This window comes from Dasypus novemcinctus, unplaced genomic scaffold (assembly GCF_030445035.2).
Source record: "Dasypus novemcinctus isolate mDasNov1 unplaced genomic scaffold, mDasNov1.1.hap2 scaffold_183, whole genome shotgun sequence".
Lineage (NCBI taxonomy): Eukaryota > Metazoa > Chordata > Mammalia > Cingulata > Dasypodidae > Dasypus > Dasypus novemcinctus.
Window position 1 is genome coordinate 380,747 of NW_026688166.1, and position 12,102 is coordinate 392,848.

Sequence of the window (12,102 nt, forward strand, 5' to 3'; positions counted from 1 at the left end):
GAAGTTTCCTATGGAGCATAATTAACACTGCCAGGCATCCATCTTAATCTTCACCTAAGACAAAACTCAGCTGTCTCTATGGCCGTTATAAGAAACCCAGAAGTAAACTCAGAAAGAGTCCTCTTGTTGATGTGGGGGGAGTGGGAAGTAGTGTATGTGGGAACCTCTTATATTTTTCAATGTAACATTTTTTGTGATTTATGCATCTTTTTTTAAAAAAGACAGTTTATTATAAAAGAAATAAATTTAAAAAAAGAAAAGAAAAAGAGTCCTCTTTTCTCTTCTTCTTCATTTAGTTTGGGACAGCAAAGAGAATCTGCAAAAACAAATCAAACTTCTAATCCTCATCCTCTGAATGAACCACCTCCAGGACAGTGACAATAAGAAAGCAGTTAACATCAGATGTGATCTGTGTCCACAGGCCTCTCCTGTTACTTTTACCGAATCTGTAGTTGGTGCTGGGGTTTAGTGTATACCCAGGGGACCTGAATCTCTGGACTGACCATGTGATAGCCAGGCCCTGAGCCGCAACAGACTTCAGCTCCTACACTCTGGTTTATGGGACTTACCCCTCTCAGCTAACATGGAGGTGAAGAAGGTCAACCACCATACCAGGGAGCCAAGGGTGACTACAACTGAAAGCCAGAGGATTGCATCCAGCATCTATTTGGAATCTAAGCCCCCTTTTGATATAAATGTGGAGTGGACACAACCATTCTAAGGTCCACAGGATGAAGGAATAGAGTATGGATTAGAGTGGACTTACTGATATTCTATTCATGAATTGTTGTGATTAGTAATCGAAGAAAATGTGGTATTGGTGTGGAGAAAGTGGCCATGGTGGCTGCTGGGGGTAGGGAGTGGGAGGAAGAGATGTGATGTGGGGGCATTTTTGGGACTTGGGGTTGTCCTGGGTGGTGCTGTGGGGACAGTTGCCAGACATTGTATGTCCTCCCATGGCCCACTGGGTGGACTGTGGGAGAGTGTGGGCTATGGTGTGGACCATTGACCATGAGGTGCAGCGGTGCTCAGAGATGTATTCACCAAGTGCAATGAATGTCTCATGATGATGGAGGAGGTTGTTGTTATGGGGGGAGAAGTGGCGTGAGGGGGGTATTGGGTATATGGGGACCTCATATTTTTTGAATGTAATATTAAAAAATAAATAAAGACAAAAAAAAAAAGAATAACAAGTATGGTGTGGGGAGAAAAAAAAAAAAGAAAGCAGTTAACAGTAAGCTCTCCTGGCCAGGGCACCTGTGCCAGCCAGGCCGGCATCTCTGCTCTATTCATGCTCCCACCCCGCTAGCCTGGGAGCACCCAGGAGGGGCTGGAGAGCAGGCCCGCCTACAGGTGAGGCTGGGTGGAGTACAGGCCTTTCTATCCATGCCATCCCATGTTGCCAGGGCTGCTGTAGCAGACCCCAGAAAGGGGTTGGCTTCACAACAGGCATTTACTGACTCGCTGCTCTGGTGCCTAGAAGTCCAAAGTCAAGTCAAGGTCATCCAGGCTGCGCCTTCTCCCAAGGCCTGTGGCCTCTGAATCGCAGGGCTCCTTGACCCAGGGCACTGTCCTCAGTCTCCCCAACCTCAGGCCTTTTAGACGGCCTCCAGGAATAGGGGAGGAGGTCCCGCCTGCCGGAGTGGGGCCACAGCGCAGGAATGAGGGTTCAGGTTTAGAATATGTCATTGTCGGGGTGCATACTTCCACCCAGCCCAAACAGGAGCTGGAGTGAGGAGCTTGGCTTGCCCTCTCAGCTCCCTCCTTTTGGGCTGCTGCACTGTCTCCTTTTGTGTAAATAATAGAAACACCCCCGTGGACGGCTGTTAGGAGGCATGGCAGGTGCTGTGTGGGTGAGCTGGGGAACCTGGAAGAGCTGGCCCCCATAGCATGCCGCCCTGCTGGCTGCAGGAGCTGTCATTGGCTGGGCTCTGGGTCCTCCTCCCAGACCCCCCATGCCCAGGGGTCCCTAGCCCTAGCCCTAACCCTAACCCTACCCTAACCCTAACCCTAACCCTAACCCTAACAAGTAAACAAAACTGGAATAACTTTAAGAGTCTATGTATCTGAGCCAAAACAGGTTCTAAAGAGAGTTCTCCAGGCAAAAAGTAATTATCTCAGACAGAACCACAGAAATGCAGGAAGGTCAAGAGAATAACAGAAAAGGCAAATGAATATATGTGCAAATATTTATAAATTATATTAATTGTATAAAACAATAATAATGTACACTATGGGGTTTAAATATACATATACTTAAAATTTAAGAAAACAGTAATATAAAAAAGTGGGAGGGTAATAAATAGATGTAGTATATTCTAAGGCATTTACAGGGAAATACTATATTTGAATATAGCAAGTTGAGGATGCATGTTGTTGCTTAACCAGGATTCTTCAACTAAACCACAGAGCACAAAATTAATTTGAATGACTATTTTTTCAATTCTCCCATGAATGATACATAACTAAGTCTAGAATCATAGGAGAAAAGTTCATCCATTCCACAAAATAGAAATCTGAAGGCATCAGGGCTTAATTCTCTCCTAAAATTCTGGTAATTCTGGTAAATAAAGATTACCACAGGTAAATGATAAAAGAATAATACAATTATATGTAAGTGACACATTGATGGAGGGGAAAATGGAATGATAAATATAGAACTTAAGCCATCAATCATTAAACATGGAAAGAGTTACTTCAATGGGTCAATCCACCACAGTGATGGACCAATTTTAAATAACTCTAAATAATATAAAGATACTATATCTATAATATTCTTAAACAACTTAAAAAGAGAAATATAATCATATTGGGAGACTTTAAAACCTCCTTGTCAGTAGCTGATAGAATAAGCAATTAAAATATCAGTAAAACCCTGGTTTATTGGACTTACCCCATTCAGCTAACATGGAGTTGAAGAATGTCAACCACCACACCATAGAGTCTAGAGTGCCTACAACTGAAAGCAGGAGGATTGCATCCAGTATCCATGTGGAATCTAAGCCCCCTCTTGACATAGATATGGAATGGACACAACCAATCCAAGGTACACAGGAAGGAGGAATACAGTAAGGGTTAGAGTGGACTTACTGATATTCTACTCATGAACTATTGTGGTTAGTAATCGAGAAAATGTGGCATTGGTGTGGAAAAAATGGCCATGGTGGCTGTTGGGTGTGGGGAATGGGAGGAGGAAATCAGATGTGGAGGCATTTTTGGGACTTGGTGTTGTCCTGGGTAGTGCTGCAGGGACAATTACCGGATATTGTAGATCCTCCCATGGCCCACTGGATGGAATGTGGGAGAGTATGGGCTATGATGTGGACCATTGACCATGAGGTGCAGCGATGCCCAGAGATGTACTCACCAAATGCAATGGATGTGTCATGATGATGGGGGAGAGTGTTGCTGTGGGGGGAGTGGTGGGGTTTGGGCAGTGGGGGTGAATGGGGACCTCATATTTTTTGAATGTAATATTTTAAAAAAATGAATAATAAAAAAAATCAGTAAAAATCCAACTTCCAGACAACGTGGCTAACAAACTTGTGCCTCCAGTGGAGGCACATGACATATTTAGAGCACTGAATCCAATGACAGAATATATTATTTACAAGTACACAATACAGTTGGCATATTCTGAGTCATAAAACAAGCTTCAACAAATTTCATAGGTTTAAAATCACGTGGAGTTTCTTCTCTGACAACAGAGGAATTAAGCTAGAAATCAATAAAAAAGATAACTAGAGAAGATCACCTTTGTGAAATTAAGCTTACACACTTCCAAATAACTTGTAGGATAATAAAAGAAATCGCAACAGAAATTTAAAAATATTTGAAATCACATAACAATGAAGTTATATAAAAATCAGCTGTTGTACTTAAGGCAGTTTTAGAGGAAAATTATTTAGAGTTTTAATGCATGCATGAGAAAAAAAGGTTAGAAATCTATAGACCAAGCTTCTATCTCTTGGAGGGAAAATGAATCCTGACCCCTACCTCACATCAATGACAAAAATCAAGTCCAGATGAATTGTTGATCTAAGTGTAAAAGATAAAATAATGTGTGGCAGTTTGATGGTTATGAATTCTAAAAATAGATATTGGATTAGGTTTGTACTGGTCTGTCCCTCTGGGCATATTAGATTATATTGGATTCAGACGTTTCACCTTTACTTGATTAAATAATGATTAAGGCTCTTGATTGGGCCGTGTCAGTAGGATGTTGCATCCTTGCACCCTTGGTGGGTGAAGACTCACAGAGAAACCACACCACAGAGAAGGGAGGTTGGAGTTTTAATCTTGGAGCCCAGGAAGTAAACACAAAGAAGAAGAACACAGAGGAATAGATAAACACACAGCAGAAGCCCCAGGGCGAGAGACAGTGTCATTTGCCTGATAGTCTACAGCTGGCCTTGTGGAGCAAGCAAAGCAGCTGAGCCTGGAGAGAAATGAGCCCCAGAAAGAGAGGAACCCAGGAAGCCTGAACCCTTGGCAGATGTTGGCAGCCGTCTTGTTCCAATACATGGCAACAGACTTTGGTAACGGAAGTAACTTATGCTTTATGGCCTGGAAACTGTAAGTTTCTACCCCAAATACCCTTTATAAGAGCCAACAGATTTCTGATATTTTGCATCAGCAACCCTTTGGCTGACAAATTCAATAAGCTTTAAAAGAAAATATAGAATATCTTTATGATCTTGGAATCATAAACAGGACACAAAAAGTACTAACCGTAAAAGAAAAATTGTCAAATTGGACTGCATAAAAATTATGAATTTTGGTGTATCAAGAGACTATTAAGAGGACAACCAGCAAGATGGCAGTGGAGAAAGGAGCTCCTAGAGCCAGGTCCTGCTACAGGGCAGTTAGTAAACACCCAGAGCTCTCTGGAGCTAGCTGAAGCACCTGCTTGGGGGCTCCAGGAGACCAGAAGCGCATCCTGCCACATCCTTGAAAGAGTGGAAGGAGGAGACTGGCCATCTGTGGAGAAAATTCGTAAGTAGAGTACTCCATGCCATGGGGGTCGGTGCCCATCCTCCACTGGAGGCACAAGCCGCCTCAGGAGCTATTCTGTGGCTGGAATTCAAAGTTCCACTTCCCAAATATGGGGAAGAGATGGTTGGGCACCAACTTCATCTACTGATGAGAAAATTTCAGTGGGCTAAAGTATGATCCTAAGAAAAGTTAAAGTTTGAACCTGTTCAAGTCAGAAAGAGGCTGGCAGCTGTCATCTTAACTCTGCACCTGGCAGGAAGGGAAGCAGGGCAGACTGAAAATCACAGTGCAGGTGGGGACTGGCTTCTTTCCATCCAGGTTAGATTGCAGCTCTAGCCTAGGCCCCAGACCCACCTCCAGCAGGGAGGAAGCTGGGGAACCTGCCCAGCCTCTCCAGGAAATTACTGGCCAAGTCACAGAAGCCAGTGATCATTCTACTTTGGCAGTGCAAGGCACCCCAGGAGCTGTTCTGTGGCTGGAATTGGAAGCTCCATTTCCAAAAAAACAGGGGAGGAAGAGATGGCTGGTCACTGACTTCAGCTACTGATTAGTAAATTCGGCTGGCTATAATAAAACCCTAAGAACGGCTAAAATATGAACCTCTCCAGGTCAGAGAGAGGCTGGTGGCCACCATTTTGACTCCACCCCTAGTATAAGGGAAAGCCGGGCTGACTGAAAACCAAAGTGATGGTAGGGACTGGTTTCTTTCACCCAGATCAGACTGCAGCCCTAGCCTAGGCTTCAGCCCCACCTCTGGCAGGCAGGAAGCTGGCAGGCCCTGCACCACCCTATCCAGATAACTGCAGATACATTTGGCTGGCACAGATTAAATCAGAAATCTACTGGGACAACTGCAGTCATCTTGGGCCCATACTGCATAGACTGCTGCCCACACCTGCACCTCCATCCCCGCCCCAGGCAGAGGAGAAAGGAGGATGAAGCTTCAACAGTCTCTCTCAGCAACTATAGTCTAGGCCTGCATGACTTGGATTATTCCACAGAGCTGTGACTCTGCCCCTACCCCTGGCAAAGGAAAAAGTTGGAAAGCTTCATCAGTCTCTGGGGCAATGAGGGCAGCTTGAGCCTCCAGTTTATAGCACTAACTACATCCTTGGCTCTGACTGCACAACCAGCAAGGGAGAAAGGGCAGGAAGCCTTAAACTTAAAAGAAAAATTGCACCCAAAATAAATACTCTATAAGCCAGATGCCAAGATATCAACAAAAAATTACAACCCCCACCAAGAAACAGGAAGCTATGACCCAGTTAAAGGAACAAGATAAGCCTCCAGATAACATAAAGGAGTTGAGACAACTAATCATAGATACTCAAACAAATCTCCTTAAGAAATTCAATGAGATGCCTAAAAAGGATATATATATATATATTTTTTTTAAATATTACATTCAAAAAATATGAGGTCCCATTCAACCTCACCACCCCCACCCCCACTCCCCCCACAGCAACACTCTCTCCCATCATCATGACACATCCATTGCACCTGGTAAGTACATCTCTGAGCATCGCTGCACCCCATAGTCAATGGTCCATATCATAGCCCAGTCTCCCACGTTCCATCCAGTGGGCCCTGGGGGGATCTACAATGTCCCGTAGTTTTCCGTGAAGCACCACCCTAAAAAGGATATTAAGACGACACTGGATGAGCACAAAGAACTTGAAAGCATACACAGAAAATTAGCAGATAATATGGGAATGAAAGGTGCAATAAATGAAATTTAAAAAACATTGGAATCATATAATAGCAGATTTGAGAAGGCAGAAGAAAAGATTGGTGAGCTTGAAGAAATGGCCTCTGAAAGTGAACATACAAAAGAACAGATGAAGAAAGGAATGGAAAAAACTGAACAAGGTCTCGGGGAACTAAATGACAGACTAAACATACGTGTCATGGGTGTCCCAGAAGAAGAGAAGGGAAAAGGGGAAAAAGGAATATCTGAAGAAATAATGGTAGAAAATTTCCCAACCCTATTGAAGGACATAGATATCCATGCCCAAGAAGCACAATGTACTCCCATCCAAAAAAATAAGCATAGACCAATTCCGAGCACATACTCATCAGAATGTCAAGTGCCAAAAACAAAGAAAGAATACTGAGAACAGCAAGGGAAAAGCAATGCATAACATATAAGGGATACCCAATAAGATTAAGTGCTGATTTCTCACCTGAAACCATGAAGGCAAGAAGACAGTGGTGCGATATATTTAAGATAATACAAGAGAAAAATTTCCAGCCAAGATTCTTATATCTGGCAAGATTATGTTCCAGAAATGAAGGTGAGTTTAGAATATTCACAGGTAAACAGAAACTGAGAGAATTTCTAAGCAGCAAGAGCAGGTTTTCAGGAAATTTTAAAGAGTGTGCTAGAGCCTGAAAAGACAGGACAGAGAGGCCTGGAAGAGAGTCTAGAAATGAAGATTATATCAATGAAAGTAACTAAAAGTGTCAAAAGAGTGGTGAAAATAAAATGACAGATAAAACACAAATAGTCAGGAATAAACTTAACCAATGAAGTAAAGCACTTGTATTCTGAAAACTACAACTCAGTGTTAATTCAAAAAAAGGCCTAAATAACTGGAAAAGCATTCCATGCTCACAGATTGGAAGACTAAATATCATTAAGATGTCAGTCCTACTGAAATTGATATACAGATTCAATGCAATCCCAATAAAAATTGCATCAGCATTTTTAGTTGAAACCATGATTATCAAATTTATTTGGAAGGATAAGGGGTCCTGCATAGCCAGAAACATCTTAAAAAGGAAAAGCAAACTCTCCTCTCTAGACTTTAAATCATATTACCTAGCTATAGTGGTAAAAACAGCATGGTACTGGCATAAAGACAGACACATAGACCAATGGAGCCAAATTGATGGTTCAGAAACAGACCCTCACATGTTTGGTCAAGTGATTTTTGACTAGCCTGTTAAACCCACAAGCTCAGGCAGAACAGTTCACTCAACAAGTGGTACTGAAAGAACTGGACACCCATACTCAAAAGGAAAGAGGACCCTTTCTCATGTCTTATCCAAAAATTAACTCAAAATGGATCAAAAACTTAAAAATAAAAGAACCATAAAGCTTCTAGAAGAAATTTCAGGAAAATATCTTCAAGACCTGGTGGTAGATGATGGATTCTTAAAGGAGATAAGAGAACTGAGATGGACTACTGATGTTTAATGTATGTGATTTTAATTAGCGCTACTGTAAAAGTGTGGAAATGTATAGAGTGGATGGTAACACATAGTAACAGCTAGTTTATAAATGGGGATATGGCTGAAAAATGGTAGTCCAGGTATGTAAATGCCAATTGGCAGAATGCTAGAGAATAATCTAGGAACTGAATAGCACAGTAAACTAAGGGGTGGATAAGAATTGTGGTTGATGGTACAGATGCAAGAGTGTCCTTTGTGAACTAGAGCAAATGTACATCATTTATTGCAGGGTGGTGGGGATGTGCAGAAGCATGGGAAAAATACAACTGGAGTGACCTATGGATTGTGGTTAGCAGTAATAATATTCTTGCATCTATGCCAAAGATGTACTGTGTTGATAATGGGGCAGTATGGAAAATGTGTGCCAAATGTACATTATGAACATGGTAACAGTCAGATGATGATATCTGTAACAAATATTTCACCATAGTGTGGTGTGGTGATAGAGGGGTGTTGTTTAAGAATTCTGCACATGTGCATGATTGTTTCATAAGTTTATACTTCTATCATAAAAATATATTTTAAAATAGTAATAGGATGGGTAGGGGTAGAAATACACCAAATGCAAGATAAGGACAATAAGTAGTAGTGCGATTTTGACAGTATTCTTTCATAATTTGTAACAAACGTCTCACAACAATGCAAGGTGTCAGTAGAGGGTTGATATATGGGACCCTTGTATGATGTGATGCATGTTTGCTCTGTTAAGTTCACAACTTTTACTATACACTTGTTTATGTATGTTCATATATAAGTGATATAAAGATAATAAAAATAGGGTGGGTTGGGGGAAAAATACTTTGGTTAGTAATAATATTTTGACAATGCTCTTCAATCAGTTAAAAATGTTTACAATTCAAGATATTGGTGGTAGGGTGAGGTACCATAGTCCTGTATGACATATGTTTGTTTTGTAAGTTCACAACTATTACTATACACTTATTGTTTATGTATGAGTGATATACTTAAATAAATTTTTCAAAAAGACTATTAAGAAAGTTAAAGGCAAGAAGGTGCTCACAAAATGAATAACCGATAAAGGATTCCTAGTCAGAATTCCTAGAAAACCAATTAGAAACAGACGGCCCTAACAGTAAAACAGGCAAAAGAGCAACAAGCACTTCACAGATAGGATAGCTACATGATTTGGGAAAATGTGAGCCAGCATTAGTCATCAAGGAAATGCCTATCAAATCCTCACACCCACCAGAACAAGTAAAATGAAAAACACAAGACAACACCAGGTGTTGACAAGATATGGAGTATCAAGATATGTGGTGGTCTGGAGATGTACCCCAGAAAAAGCACAGTTCTTAAACTTAATCCACTTCTGTGGGCGTGGACCCATTGTAAGTAGGACCTTTTGTTGAGGGCACTTCAGTGAAGGTGTGGGCCACTGCAGGATGGGCCTTAATCCTATTACTTGGTAAGCAGAGAGAAATTCAGAGAAAGAGAAAAAGCCACAGAGGGAGCAGCCAGAAGTGGGATGTTAGTGGAACCCAGAAGAGGAGGGAGGGGCCAGGAGAGGCTACCATGGGCCAGCCAAGAACCAAGGGTCACCCGCAGCCAGTCCCACACAGACTCGGAAGAAAGCATCGCCTTATGGAGCCCTGATCTGAACCTTTTTCGTAACCTCAAAACTGAGCCATTAAATTTCCATTTTTTAAGCCAACCCATTTTAAGTATTTGTTTAAGCAGCCAAGGAAACTAAAACAATAGGAAGGCAAATTTGACTTTGCAAAACTCTGGCAGTATCTACTAAAGCTGAACTCCTAGGTATAAACACAATGCAAAAATGTGTATGTAAGTATACCAAAAAGTATGTACAGACATGTTCATATTTGCACTAATAATACTGGAAACGACCCAAACATCCATGGGCAATGAAATGAGAAACATAAATGCAGCACATTCACTCAGTAGTACACACTATACAACAATAAGAATGTAAATCAGACTACTTGCAAAATCATGGATGCATCTCACAAGCAATGTTGAATTAAAGAAGGCAGACACCAAAGAACACACCGTGTGCCAATCCATTCAGAAAAAGTTCAGAAACCATCGACTGTGATCTGTCGTGATGGAAAGGGCAGTGCCCTTGGGGGCGAGGACTCTGGAAGGCAGCGTCAGGCTTCTGGAGCAGGAGTCTCTTGGTCTTGTTGCTGGTTACATGTGTGTCCACTATAGTCATGACTTCAGCAGTTTTTGGTGTATATTTTGCATTTCAATAAAAAGTTCACTAAAATCAAAACAAAAACAGTGTAGATATATATGTATTAGATAAGAAAAGGTTACAAAGCACTGTATGTGGAATGACCCCATGCTTTTTTTTATAAACAGAAATAGGATATACACTAACATTCGTTTATTTAAGAATATTTATTGGGCACCTGTTATGGGCTGGTAGACAATCTATGCAGAACTACCCCATGTGGATGACCATCGCATGCACTCCCTTCTCCAGCTCTCCTGCCAAGTCAAGCCCACACACCCCAGGACCGCTTTATGCAATCTCATGTTCCATGTTGGGGAGATGAACGACTCTCACAGGAGCAGACAGCAGTGGATGTGTGTGTCCTAGGGACTCAGGGTGGAACTTCTCTGGCTCGGGAACACCACGCCACTGGCGTGCTTATGGTGGGTGCCGTGCACAGTACTGGGGGAACACCTGGAAAGCACAGGCTATTTCTACGAGAAAAGACACTAGCCTGTGGGAATGCTGGGCGGCAAGGAGCCTGAGCCGTGAGCTTGCGGGTAATATCGGGCTGCGGTGGAGGTGCTCAGACTTGGAAGTGCAAACATCAGCTCCAAGGTGAGTCTTCCCTGGCGTGCCATCCCCTCCAAATATGCAGCTGACTCTCAAACACACCACGAAACGTCATCTCCAGATTAGAAAGATTTTTTCTCCAACCTGAAAAAGGCAGAAGTAAACAAATCTAATAATTTCAACTTGACTAACATTCAGTATTTTATAATAAGTTAATATTGGACAAGAGAATGGTATTCTGGTCCAGAATATTTTTTAAAAGACATTTAAACTTTTAACATTAAGCAAAGCACAATACAGGCTTTAAAAATTAAAGGAAAAATATTTGATTCTTTTTTCTTCCTCTCGTCTGAAGAAGAGAATTTCACTGTTCACTAGTCTCTGAGAAATGAAACCAGAGAAGTCTCCTGCAGCATCATAGAAACTGAAAAGGCACCCAGTCACCCCACTGTCACCCTACTGTCACTCCCCACCACTGTATGTGAAGCCACGTGTTCAATGACCCACTGCCCCAGAGCTGAAGAATGTATTTCCTGTCACATATCAAGACAAACTACATGTGTAATGACACGAGTATCATGTAATGGATGAGCACAGGCTGAGCTCCTCCCTCATGCCACCTCTGGGTGCTCCTGGAGAGGGCTCATCTACACTGGCTCTGGGCTTCCTGCTCTCCTGGAGAGGGCTCGTCTACACTGGGGCTGAGCCTCTGCTCCCGCTCACTGGCTGTGTCTCCTTAAGGAAATACTTTCTGGCCTGAACCTCCGTTTGCTGTTCTGAACAGTGGATGCCCCCCTTCCTGCTGAGAGGGCTAAATACAAAGGCGGCAGGTCCAGCTGGGGGGGGTCCTGCCCCAGGTCTGGCCCACCTCCTGGGGAGCAGCATCCATTGCACATGATGGAAACCAACAGCCGAGGCTGGCGTCTCTTACTCTTTGAGATGTGGGGTCTTGTCTGGACGTGACGGCCCAGCTCAGTGTGACCGACATGTGTCTTCTCCACATGGGATTTCTCTGCAGCACGACCGAGCCTGTGACCACGTCCCCCGTGTGGACCGTAACGGGGTCGTCCATCATAAACAGAGTCTGCTTCCAGTGCGTCGTG

General features: G+C 42.6%; 1 pseudogene; it reads right to left on the bottom strand.

The window, feature by feature from the left end:
- Positions 1 to 2,175: 2,175 nt before the first annotated feature.
- The window catches only part of LOC131277613 (protein arginine N-methyltransferase 2-like), an 85,736-nt pseudogene continuing 75,809 nt past the window's right edge, over positions 2,176 to 12,102 (bottom strand).